Below are 12,015 nucleotides of genomic sequence, written 5' to 3' on the forward strand. Positions count from 1 at the left end.
TGCAGTGGTTCAGTGTTTAAAGTATTTGACTAGTAATCAGAAGGTTGCCCATTCAAACCCCACTGCTGCCAAGTTGCCACTGTTGGGCCTCTGAGCAAGACCCTTAATTCTCAATGGATCTAATTGTATTTGGTCATAATTGTAAGTTGCTTCGGAAAAAAAGTGGTAGATGAATGTTATGTATTGTATTTCTTATTTCTGTTTTTTGCCCATCTTGTATTTGTCTGCCTGAATATTTTGTCTCTCTAGATTTCGACCTGGACTGTAGCTCATCTCTGTGATGCTCCCTGGCTCTGTTTATCCTATAGTACTGGTTCTGTCCCTTGCCTGTGTTTCGACCATGTTGGATTATCCTTTTCAGATTAAAACCACGTTTAATTTTATCCTCGAGCATCTGGCTTTCTCTGAAACATCAGTGTCACTGGAGTGAATGTGACATTGTTCCTCAAAATCCCTACTGAGTCAGTTAGTGATTTATTGATTAAACCATGAAGTTCAGAGCTGGATCACAGCAGAACCTAAAGCCCATGAATCTCCAAAAGTAGCATCGTCATGTGTATGTGTGTGTGTGTGCCTGTGTGCGCGTAGGTGTGCCTGTGTGCGCGTAGGTGTGCCTGTGTCGGTGGGTGTGTGTTTGTGTGTATTTGCATGAGCTGTCCAGTCTGCCTGACCAAATGGACAGTGACCAACAGCTGCATCATATACAGAATGAACAACTGAGGAATAAATAACACAAACAGAAATAAACAAGTGTGCACATTTCACACATTGCACCCAGTGCACCCAGATTAGCAATACATATGTGAGGAGGAAGAGATGCATGCTGGGAACTGTCATATCTGTAAACCGGTAGCTGTTGCCACAGTGACAATAGTGATAGTGTGTGCACGGGAGCATGCATGTATTTGTGAGTGTGGGAGCATGTGTGTGTATTTTGGGGTGGGTGGTGGTGTATCACTTTAGCAGATTTTTTCACACATTGCACCCAGTGCACCCAGATTAGCAATACATATATGAGGAGGAAGAGATGCATGCTAGGAACTGTCATATCTGTAAACCGGTAGCTGTTGCCACAGTGACAATAGTGATAGTGTGTGCACGGGAGCATGCATGTATTTGTGAGTGTGGGAGCATGTGTGTGTATTTTGGGGTGGGTGGTGGTGTATCACTTTAGCAGATTTTTATCACTTTGAATGTACGTTTAGGGTGTGTATAATGATGTCTTTCTCCAGGTCCTTCAAATGTGGGTCTGGCCATATTGCAGCAGTCGTGTGTGTGTGCGTTTGTGTGCGTTTGTGTGCGTGTGTGCGCGTGTGTGTGCGCGTGTGTGTGCGCGCGTGTGTGTGCATGTGTGTGCATGTGTGCCAATTTCCCCCCCGCTAGACACATTACAAATTCAGTAATGCTAAACTAATTATAATTGTAATATAAGTTCATTTTAACAAGAGTTACAAGTTTGTAGTAAGAATGATCCAAGGATTACTAATAACTGCCTGAGAAATAAATATATCTGAAGAAGATTCCAAGTTCCACTTCACCAGAAGGACTTTGATTGTAAGATATCCATCACATCCCAGTTTAGATATCACTGTGTGGTACAACAGGACAAAAGCAACAAACACATCTGGGTGATGCTGTTGAATGTGCATGTTCATGTGTTTTAGCCCACAGACTCTACAACACCAACACATTGTCCTCGTCCACCACTCAGGTCACTGGGAAACTTTCCCACACAGGTGATTTGAAAGAAACAGCTCATAGTGTTAATGATTCAGTAAATGTCGCTAACGAGCTTGAGTTAAATCCAGCCTAGCGTGTTGATAGCTTTTTTTGGTGTCGAATTTGCGAGTGTGAAATATGATTCCACATTACATTCATCAGCCTTCACATTTAGACTACCACATACTCTCCATATGACTGCATACACAGAACTGTAATGTGTATGTGGTGATTTGGGATGAATACATGTACCATTACACTCCTAATATTTATATTTTAGTATAACTATATAGTTAATATGTCAACAGCAAAATAAATTCACTTTGCAGAACCTTTTCAATGCTGCTCTACTGCCCTAAGCAACCACCTTCTATGACCAGCCTACGTATGAACCCTTTCACACCAAACACTGGACCAGAGTTGCCTGTTTGGGATACAAGGTGATTTTCACGTTTGGTGTTTTTTCTTGAGCCTGAGTGAGACTGTTTCCATGTCACTGATCTGGTTTCATATTGTGTACAATTCTGCAGAACCATCTGCTCTACTTTGGAGTTCAACCCCGGTCCTAAAGAGAAAGTAACAGACAGTGACATCCAACTGCTGTCAGTGAACTGCACCACACACACCTTCATGATGTATGTGGTTACCAGTGGGTATAAACAGAAACCACAACTCTCTGTCCTGCTTTGGCTCTTTATTTATGAAACAGCAATAGATTCTCACAGTGGAAGTGATGCGTACAGACAAGGGACGGCATTTGACTATAAAATGACCTGCTTAACATAAAAATGTGCTACAATTTAAAGATTAAATATCCAAAAATGCTTCAACAGAGATTCACAAATAAAATGAAGAAAAACCATTCTGCCGAAAAAATCCATAATGTAATAAAACATAATAAATTGTTTTTATTATTGTACAGACATATGATACTTGTAGGAAATGATACTTGTAGGAGTCACAATTATAGTTGCAGACTGAGAAAATTTTAATTGACGTTTACAGCGTTTAACATTTAGATTTAGCAGTTAGCCTCCTTTCCCAAGTAGAAGATGAAATCAAGAGGAATAAAACCCAAGTACTCTGGTTCTTGGAGTGGCTACACTGTAATGTTATCAGTCTTAGTCCTGCCCCTGTCACTGTTAGTCCTCCACCTACAATTCCTAACTTATGCCAGTCTGAAACCAAACCTGAAATAACTAATTAGCAGTTAATTAGCAATTACCAATAGATACAGCAAATTATACAAAGAGAGCACTGAAATCAAGACAGAAGAACATAACAGTTCATTGGCTCCCATACAATAAAAGAGTGTGTGTGTGTGTGTGTGTGTGTGTGTGTGTGTGTGTGTGTGTGTGTGTGTGTTCAGGTTTGTTAATTTAGTTTTATATTGACATATTCTGTATTATCTCCATTATCCATTGCTCTGGGTGCTGGTCTAGAGGTGTTTATATGGGCTACAGTAGAATATATCACATCATCCTGCAGAAAATATCACAATTACAAAATATTAGCACACATACATATAGAATAATGCACACACTGTTGAGTGGATTAATACAAGTGTTAATACAATAAATGTATTGTATTGCAGAGGTGTTAATTGTAATATACATTTAATCCATAAATGCACATGTAAATATAATTTATGCAAGCATGTGTGTAATCTGTTCACCAGCCACTTTAATAAAGACCCGCAGTCTGTAATTTAATATGTGCACATGTCTTACAGGTGTGCACCACTGTTTAGTGTGTGACCACAGGAGCACTGCTGAATGGATCCTACCTGGATGGTAGACCACTCTCAACAAACAAGTGTCTCTGCAGTGGTAGTGTCTTTAGGGCATGTATGAGTGTGTAACAAGAAAAGCAGTGTGTCTGAAGTTTATACACAAACCTGTGGAACTGCACACAGGTATATAATGCAGCTAGCAGATAACGATGTAGTGTAAAGGTGATCCTAATAAAGTGGCTGAGGAGAGTATCCACATACATACATCACCTGCCCTTTTTAATATAAATGATAAATGTGTGTTGATCAATTTTTCTTTAGTTAATGAATGCTTACTGAAGAGATCTTGAAAACTAGTCTGACCAAAATAAATTTTTCCAGTACGCAAAATATACCCAGATGATGTACTGCTATGGCCAAATAATCCAGTAAGTGACCAGGCCTGTCTCCGTGGTGTACTGCAGCTCATCATGCAATGGTAGTGGTAAATCACAAGTAGGTAGAACTTCATACGTTCGCGTGACCTCTTAGTATGGTTTGTGTTTTTTTACACACTGGATATTATGCATCATACTACTACAGGGAACAGTAAACAGTATACAGTATATAATGAGTCCAGTATGCAGCATACAGTATGTAGTAAGCTATTTTGTATATGGCCCAAAGGTTTCTTGCCTCATGTCGGTGTTACATGAAGGGATTGGCCGGCAATTACATTATTTTCCTTTTCCCTGGATGGCCGAGACATGTTTTGTTCCTTTAGTTTAAAACTAAAGCTGCTAATGTTACTAACAAACTCTGGAAGCCAACAGCAACAGCAGGTAACCGTCGTTGTAATTAAGTTGGACACTGGAGGTCAACAGCAACCCAAGTCTAACCTTAGTACATAATGGTCTTCATACATAAGTTAGATCACTACATGTCCACAAAACTTTCTTAACCTGCTCAAACCTCATCCAGATTGTAGTGAGAAGTTTATTCACTTTTCTAGTTCACAGTGAGTCATACTGCACATTGACTAGTCTGTGAGACCTTTATTAAGATCTGGATGCAGTTTGAGCTGGTTGAGAGTCATCTGTGGGCATGTATTTATGAAGGTTAGATTTGGGTTGCTGATGACCTCCAATGTTTGTTAGCAAGCTTAAACAGAATTGCACTCAAAATAATTTTGTCTAAGTGGAAAAATAATGTAAATTAGACTTTTCACCTAAATACTCCTTTAAATGCCTGAGCTGTCTATTAAAATATTTCCCCTCTGGTGCTCTGAAACAGACACTACAGGTAACAGAAGCGTTACTGCATGTCACATGGTCATCACTAGTTAAAGGCCAGCAGACAACTACCGTTAGCTAGTAGGTAGTGAATAGTCAAATAAAAAAGAAATACAATTAAAAAACTTTAGTCGACTTTAGTTTTTTAGCACTGATTCAGGCACAATTTAGGTAATTGCTCAATTTTAAAAGTATTGTTTTAGTAATGACATCAGAAAAAAAACCCAAATGATACACAATCCTACTTGCAGAAAGTACGAAACGTGACATATGCCATTTATCAGTCAGCAGATTCATTTTCCAGACTGTTTGTTCACACTTTTTTTATATGGTATGTCACGGAGACGTGTATCTGCATGGCTGTTTCTTCTGTGCATGTTGTTCATGGATTCTAATAAAATGACACCTTTTTGATAAACCATTTTGCATGACGCTGATATGACCTGTTAGCATGTTTATCTCCTGTCCCTCTCATCCCTCTAACCTTTCTGGCACTTTTCTACTACTTTGGATGATTCAGAAGTTACTTCTGAGTGCAGTGAGGTGTCTAAAAAGGCCCAGTAGCATAAAGGTACTGCTATAGAGCAGGTGATCATAATAAGGTTATCATCAAGCATATAGCATACACACACACACACACACACACACACACACACACACACACACACACACACCTACACACACACACACACACATGCAAAGCTTAACATCTCTAGCTACAACAGTCATAAGTGAATGACTGCTGAAAAGTCACTGGTAAACTACAGCACATTAGGCAAATAAAACTACTCTGTGAAACTACAGAATATTAAACAATTAACTGCTCTGCTAAACTACAGCATATTAGATGATGTCATACTGTCTGTCATAATTTAGTAATCAGAATCGACTGTGTGCACTGCAGTAAAGACTGTAGTGAAGTTCTCTGTGCAGACAAGAATAAGGCCCTTAAAGTTTTTCCATACTTTCAGAAACACATGACCTCTCACGAGTACCTGCATAACTTTCACTGGGTCTTAACGTGCAGAAACTAATCACTAATCCAAGCTCTGACACTGTAGAACAGATCTGTGTACTGAATCAGAGTTCACTGATATTATAACATGGATGTGTGACGCCCACCCGTGTCTGCTGATCTCTCCTCTGTCCTGTTTGTCCCTTTCTGCTCACCGTCTGTTCACGTCTCTGAACTACAAAATTAACTCAGTGTGAGATGGACAGATATGTATGTATTTATTTATATACAGATTTTATTATCAAGAGCATCTCACATGTTTATCAGTATGTGTGCTCTCTGGGAAGCAAACCCATGACAGTGTGTTATCAGCACTGTGCACTACCTGTCTAGCAGGTGAGCAGAGGTCTGTATTACTGGATAATATTATACAGAGAACTTCACACTGGCACCTGTTATAATTGTCTGTGAACTTGAATAGGCGTGTGTGTGTTTGTGTGTGTGTGTGTGTGTGTGTGTGTGTGTGTGTGTGTGTGTGTGTGTGTGTGTGTGTATACCTCTGTATCCAGCAGATGACTCCTCCTCCCATCAACAGCAGTAAACCCCCCACACCAGCTAAGATGACATGACGTGTGTATACTGGAGAATTGTCTGCATTTCCTGCATGTGGGAATGTAGGAAGCAGAATTAAAATATGATGTATTATTTGTCACTTCTAATATTATATTGTATGATTTTTATAACAAGCATTCAATATAAATTTTTTTTTGGCACAAAAACAAAGAGGATGGAGCATGAATGAGTCTCTGTATCTCTACAATCTGAAATTACAAATTTTGGCATTATACTTGATTGAGAGTTGACAATATTGATATTGATTATTATTGATAATATTAGTAATTAATTAAAGTTGACATTGTCAATGTCATTAAGACTACATTTGTAGTCCTTTAACCATTTTCAGATGTTATTGTCTAGTAGGTTTAGAATGAAGCTGTTGGACTTGTTTTGTCAATGTGCACTGGAGTTCCAGGCATTTATTAGTGTCTCTCTGTCTCTCTCTCTCTCTCTCTCTCTCTCTCTCTCTCTCTCTCTCTCTCTCATTCCTGGCATAGCCGCCCACTTCACCTCCTGTAACATCTCTGTTGTACTGGAACTGACAACCTTTGATTGTTATTCTACCAATCCCAGTGTCTGCCTTTCTCTGTCCCCATTCCTGTCTTTGTAACTGTCCCAATCCCAGCTGTGGTTCGGGTTCCTGTTATCCCGTATCCCGTGCTCCTACTCTCAGCCGGGCTCCCGTCCATCCCACTGCCCAAGCTGGAACCCACTCGTCTCCTGTCCAGCCTGCTGTCAGGTCTCTGGTTGTGGTACAAAGTCCTGTTTCCACCCCTCACCTGATGGACTTTCCCCTTTTTTTTTTCCTCCTTTCCCACCTGTCCTTGTCCAGATTCCCCAGACCCTGCTGTGTGATGCCGGGCTCGGGCTCCCTTGTCAACTGTTATGCACGTCAGGAGCCCCGTGTTAAGGAGGGTGTGGGTGCTACTGTAACACCCCTCACCACCATCACACAGGAGCACCGTGTTAAGGGGGGTGTGGGTGCTACTGTAACACCCCTCACCACCATCACACAGGAGCCCCGTGTTAAGGGGGGTGTGGGTGCTACTGTAACACCCCTCACCACCATCACACAGGAGCCCCGTGTTAAGGGGGGTGTGGGTGCTACTGTAACACCCCTCACCACCATCACACAGGAGCCCCGTGTTAAGGGGGGTGTGGGTGCTACTGTAACACCCCTCACCACCATCACACAGGAGCCCCGTGTTAAGGGGGTTGTGGGTGCTACTGTAACACCACTCACCACCATCACACAGGAGCCCCGTGTTAAGGGGGGTGTGGGTGCTACTGTAACACCCCTCACCACCATCACACAGGAGCCCCGTGTTAAGGGGGGTGTGGGTGCTACTGTAACACCCCTCACCACCATCACACAGGGGTCCTGTGTTTCCTCTTTCACTTAGCTGGCCATAGGGTCTAGTCTCACCCTCATTATTTCCCATATAAAGCCTGAACCTTTCCAACCACTAATGTCAATTATTTTGCATTAATCGCATGTATTACTCTGTGTATGCGACGTTCACACGGTATGTTCATGTGTGCTTTCATTTTCATTTAAAACCACATCAAAGATAAATCACGCTTGCATCTTGCCCCACACTCGTTAAACCAATTTGTGTTACCTCCATTACTAGATGATGGACTGAATGTCTTCTAACCTGTTGGAGACGTCATTGTAGTAGCAGGTTTAGTTGAAGCTGTTGGACTTGTTGTGTCAGCGTCCACTGGAGGAGGATTTACAGTTTTATATGGAGCCTCTGCAAGAATAGAAAAGTGTGATCAGTTATAAGTAATGAGGGTTCAGGGCTGTTATGTATTTAACATGTTTAGATTTTCTACTACAGAACTGATGTATGTACAGTTTGGCCAAGCAGACGTGTTCAGTTGTCTGTGTGTCAGTGGTGGTGATACGTTGGCTACGTCTGAAGCTGCAGGGCTCTGTAGGTGCAGTGTGTCCTTCAGTCATTTTCTGAATGAATGAATTAGGGACTTCTGAGTCGAGTCTCTCTCTCTCTCTCTCTCTCTCTCTCTCTCTCTCTCTCTCTGTGTGTGTGTGTGTGTGTGTGTGTGTGTGTTCATTTCAGTTCAGTAAGCTTTATTGGCATGACCATATACAACTATAGTATTGTAGTATTGCCAAAGCAGAATTACAACATGAACATTACACAACATTACAACATTTGCAATTATGGAAATTAAGAATTCTGCTATGATAAAGAACTTGAAGAGAAACTGTAATTGGTCTGAAATAATAATAATTGGAAGAAGTAAAAGGGAAGAAGTGAAAAGAAAGAGAAATAAATAAATAATAAGGATGTAAAATAATAAATAGTTAATAATAATAAATAGTTAGGTAACTTTTATAAAATGTGTGTGCATGCGTGTGTGTGTGTGTGTGTGTGTGTGTGTGTGTGTGTGTTTGTGTGTGTGTTTGGGTGGGTTAATCACTGTCCCTCATCTTATGGCAGGCAGATATGTATCACCCAGCTAAAGCGATGCTTTCCTTCTTTTCGCCCAGTAGGATGGGCAGTTTCAGTGTTAGACAGACACTTAAAGTTGGGGTGGACCGTCTCAGATTTTGTAAAATAAATTTGCCGTATTTGGGTGAATTTTTCACATTCAGTGAGGAAGTGCAGCTCTGTCTCAACAGTGTCATATTTACATTGCTAACAGAGTTCTCCGGGCAGCCATGACATTTATCGGCTGGTCTGGACGGCCAAGCTGTGTTCTCTGAGTCTGGACTTTGTCAACGTGGTTCTTTGTTTAATGTCAGTCACTGTGTACAGGTCGTCTGCTACCGTGTACTGACGTTTTAGGGCCAGATAACGTTGCATTTTGCTTTGTGCTTGTGTTTGTGTTCCAGTGGGTGATGTAGTTTAGTTTGTGTAATAAGTGTAATAATTTGGTTTGGTCTGATTGTTTGTACTTCAGACTGGTCCTGATGTGTTAGTGTTAGTGTGTGTTAATGAACTCAGTGTCAGCACCAGCTGTGAGAGGAGACTCTTCTCTCTGCTCTTCTTTTTTTTTCGTTCTCTCTCTCCCTCTCTGCCTCCCTCCTTCTCTCTCTCTCTGCTTCCCTCCTTCTCTCTCTCTTTATGCAATAGTTTATGCTCCATCACATTTGATAAATATGAATGGTTGAGAAAAATCTTGTATTTGTAGAGTCAGTGGTTCTAGCCCATCTGGTCTATTACACAGTTAGTGTTAACCATCCTCCAACTCCAGTCATGATCAGTGTCTGACCACTGAAACACTGCTGGCTGGATATCTTTCACTGTCAGAACACTCTCAGCCTACCAGTAGCACTGAATCCAGTAACACTGCTGTACCTGAACCACTCATACCAGCACAACACCCATTACCAAGCCTCCAGCACTGTAGTGGGATTGATGTGTGGAGAATGGTTCAGTATCCACATATACTGGGACATCTGTGGTCAGAAACTGACCAGTGATGTCCTGGGTGCAGGGTGACACACAAACTGTGTAAGACACCAGGTGGACACAGTCTGTAATTATACCTACACATTCACTTATTAGAGGTACTGAAAGTGTTCAGTGAGGGCAGGTGAAATGAATGTTAGTTGTGTTTAACTCTTCTAGACTGGTGACAGAGGGTGTCTGGTGACTAATATCTGAGGATAATGTGGTCCACATGTTAGATACATAAATATGTAATGGTGTTTCTCTACTTTTAAATGTCCTGTTTTTGAATTTTAGTAATATCTGATGTATGTGTGTCTAATAAAGTGTGTGGTGAATGTATTTATATTACATTTATTTGTATGTTTAAAAAGTAAGTTCATGGTGGAGAGACTAAATCGACTTATGAGGTTTTCATTGGTATTAGGAATGTGGTTGCTAATAATGTTTTACCTGAAATATAAAGTCTTAAGTATGTGTATTCATTGTCTTTAATATAACACCTGTAGTCTCCCTCATCCTCTTCAGTCAGGTGTGATATGAATAGAGAGAGATTTCCTGGAGAGTGAACAGTACCCAGCAGAACTCTGTTTCTGTACTGTTCACTCTCACTGGAGATCACGTCCCATGAGTTTCTGTTTGTGTTGCGTTTCCTCCAGGTGAAATTCTCAGGTTTGGTGTGTAGGTCAGTGCAGGAACAAGGCAGCAGTACTGAGTCTCCTGTGTATGCAGTGATTTCGGAGATCCTGTGATGTTCCAGTATACAGCCTACAGAAACACACCAAAAGAAGACCTTCAGTATGTGATAATAATGATTAGATGTCACTTACCAAGTGAGGCAACTAGTAAATCTGAACAGATGTGAGCACCTCAAACCATGTAGTACCTTCCTGTTCTTGAAACTGGGTGATGAAGCTGAAATGAAACTCCCATATGACTCTGTTGTAAATTACTTTGTACTGAAAGTGATGCGTTTGCCCTGGTCCTGAAATAAAGTGTTCCATTTTGATGTTTATATGATTGTGAATGTCTTAAGTAATGCCATAAAACTAACAGTTAAATAAAGGTCAGACACAATATATGTAACTCTGTGATAGCGCATCAGTGTGGAAGCCTTCACTAGAATTCTTTATATTAAGTCAGCAATTGTCACGGAACGCTCCCCTCACCACTGGTCACGTGGTACGGCCCACCGCCTGCAGTTGAAGTCACTTTTTGTTCTGTAACCACGCCCCCTTGATGGCACACACCTGCCCCTGGTTTAATGTTGTGTGTGTGTGTGTGTAGTTAAACCCCTGTTGGTGTGTGCATTAGTGTTGGTCATTGTTTGTGTTGCTAGTCCTACGTGTATTCATGTTAAACGTATATGTTTGTGTTGCCGACGTTAGTGTTCCTGCAGTGTTACGTGTATTCGTGTTATCCGTTTATGTTTTGTGAGTGCCGTCGTCGTAAGCGTTACGTGTTATTAAATGTCTGTCAAAGTCGAGGGAGTCTGTGCGTCCTGCTCCGCGCCCTGCGGCACTTCAGCTGTTACAGCAATCAAGTGGCACATACAACAAATGCTACAGATTCTTGAAGTGCTGATGTTTGTTCAGTTTTCCACCTGATCTCACTGAGTTTGTCTGTGTGTCTAGTGAGGGGTCTGGTGTTGTCTGTACAGGCAAAGGTCTGAGTAACAGAAATGATCCAGTTAGATTCCCATTCTAATTACATTCCCATCATGTATGAAGACTTAAGCGTCGGTCACATCTAACTGCCACCTCGCTCATGTTTTCATATGGGTGGAGCAAAATGAGGGGATTACGGGCGGTCTTGGTATTGTGTAATTTTGGGGAACGTAGTCCTTCAGAAAACAGCTACACTACTTGTGACATTGTTCTAATAATTAGTATAAGAATAGCAGCTGCTTTTCTTTCAGAAAGAAGCAAGTAAAGCTCTTGCCTCTTCAAGTGAATGAGGTTTTTCACCAGGCAGATTTTTCTCGTGTTCGGTGTGAAAGATTATTTATACTGCAGATTTAGTGTCTGATGCTGCCTTTAAATTGAACCTAAATAAGATGCCTTAGCAGGCAGCATATGTCAGAGGGAGAACAGTGATCACACATTTATTCAACAGTCTTGGATCTGGAAGCATATTGGTCATTATTTCCATAGACATTCCAGAAAATTCTAATCTAAAGCCTCAACCCAAGCAGCTACAAAATTAAGATAAAAAAAGAGCAAAATTACAAGACTTTATACATAAATGCTTCATGAACTACAAATTCCATAATGCCCTCATACAGGTAGCTGAGATATG

At 41.0% G+C, this 12,015-nt stretch overlaps 1 long non-coding RNA gene across 1 annotated transcript in view; it reads right to left on the minus strand.

Moving 5' to 3' along the window:
- The window catches only part of LOC145660340 (uncharacterized), a 187,737-nt gene extending 179,693 nt beyond the window's left edge, over positions 1 to 8,044 (minus strand). The window contains exon 1 of the long non-coding RNA XR_014126595.1: positions 7,954 to 8,044. This is a non-coding gene — a long non-coding RNA (uncharacterized LOC145660340). The remainder of the gene's footprint in view (positions 1 to 7,953) is intronic.
- Positions 8,045 to 12,015: the final 3,971 nt, after the last annotated feature.

The sequence above is a fragment of the Electrophorus electricus genome, chromosome 2, assembly GCF_041902795.1.
Source record: "Electrophorus electricus isolate QZ-2024a chromosome 2, ASM4190279v1, whole genome shotgun sequence".
Lineage (NCBI taxonomy): Eukaryota > Metazoa > Chordata > Actinopteri > Gymnotiformes > Gymnotidae > Electrophorus > Electrophorus electricus.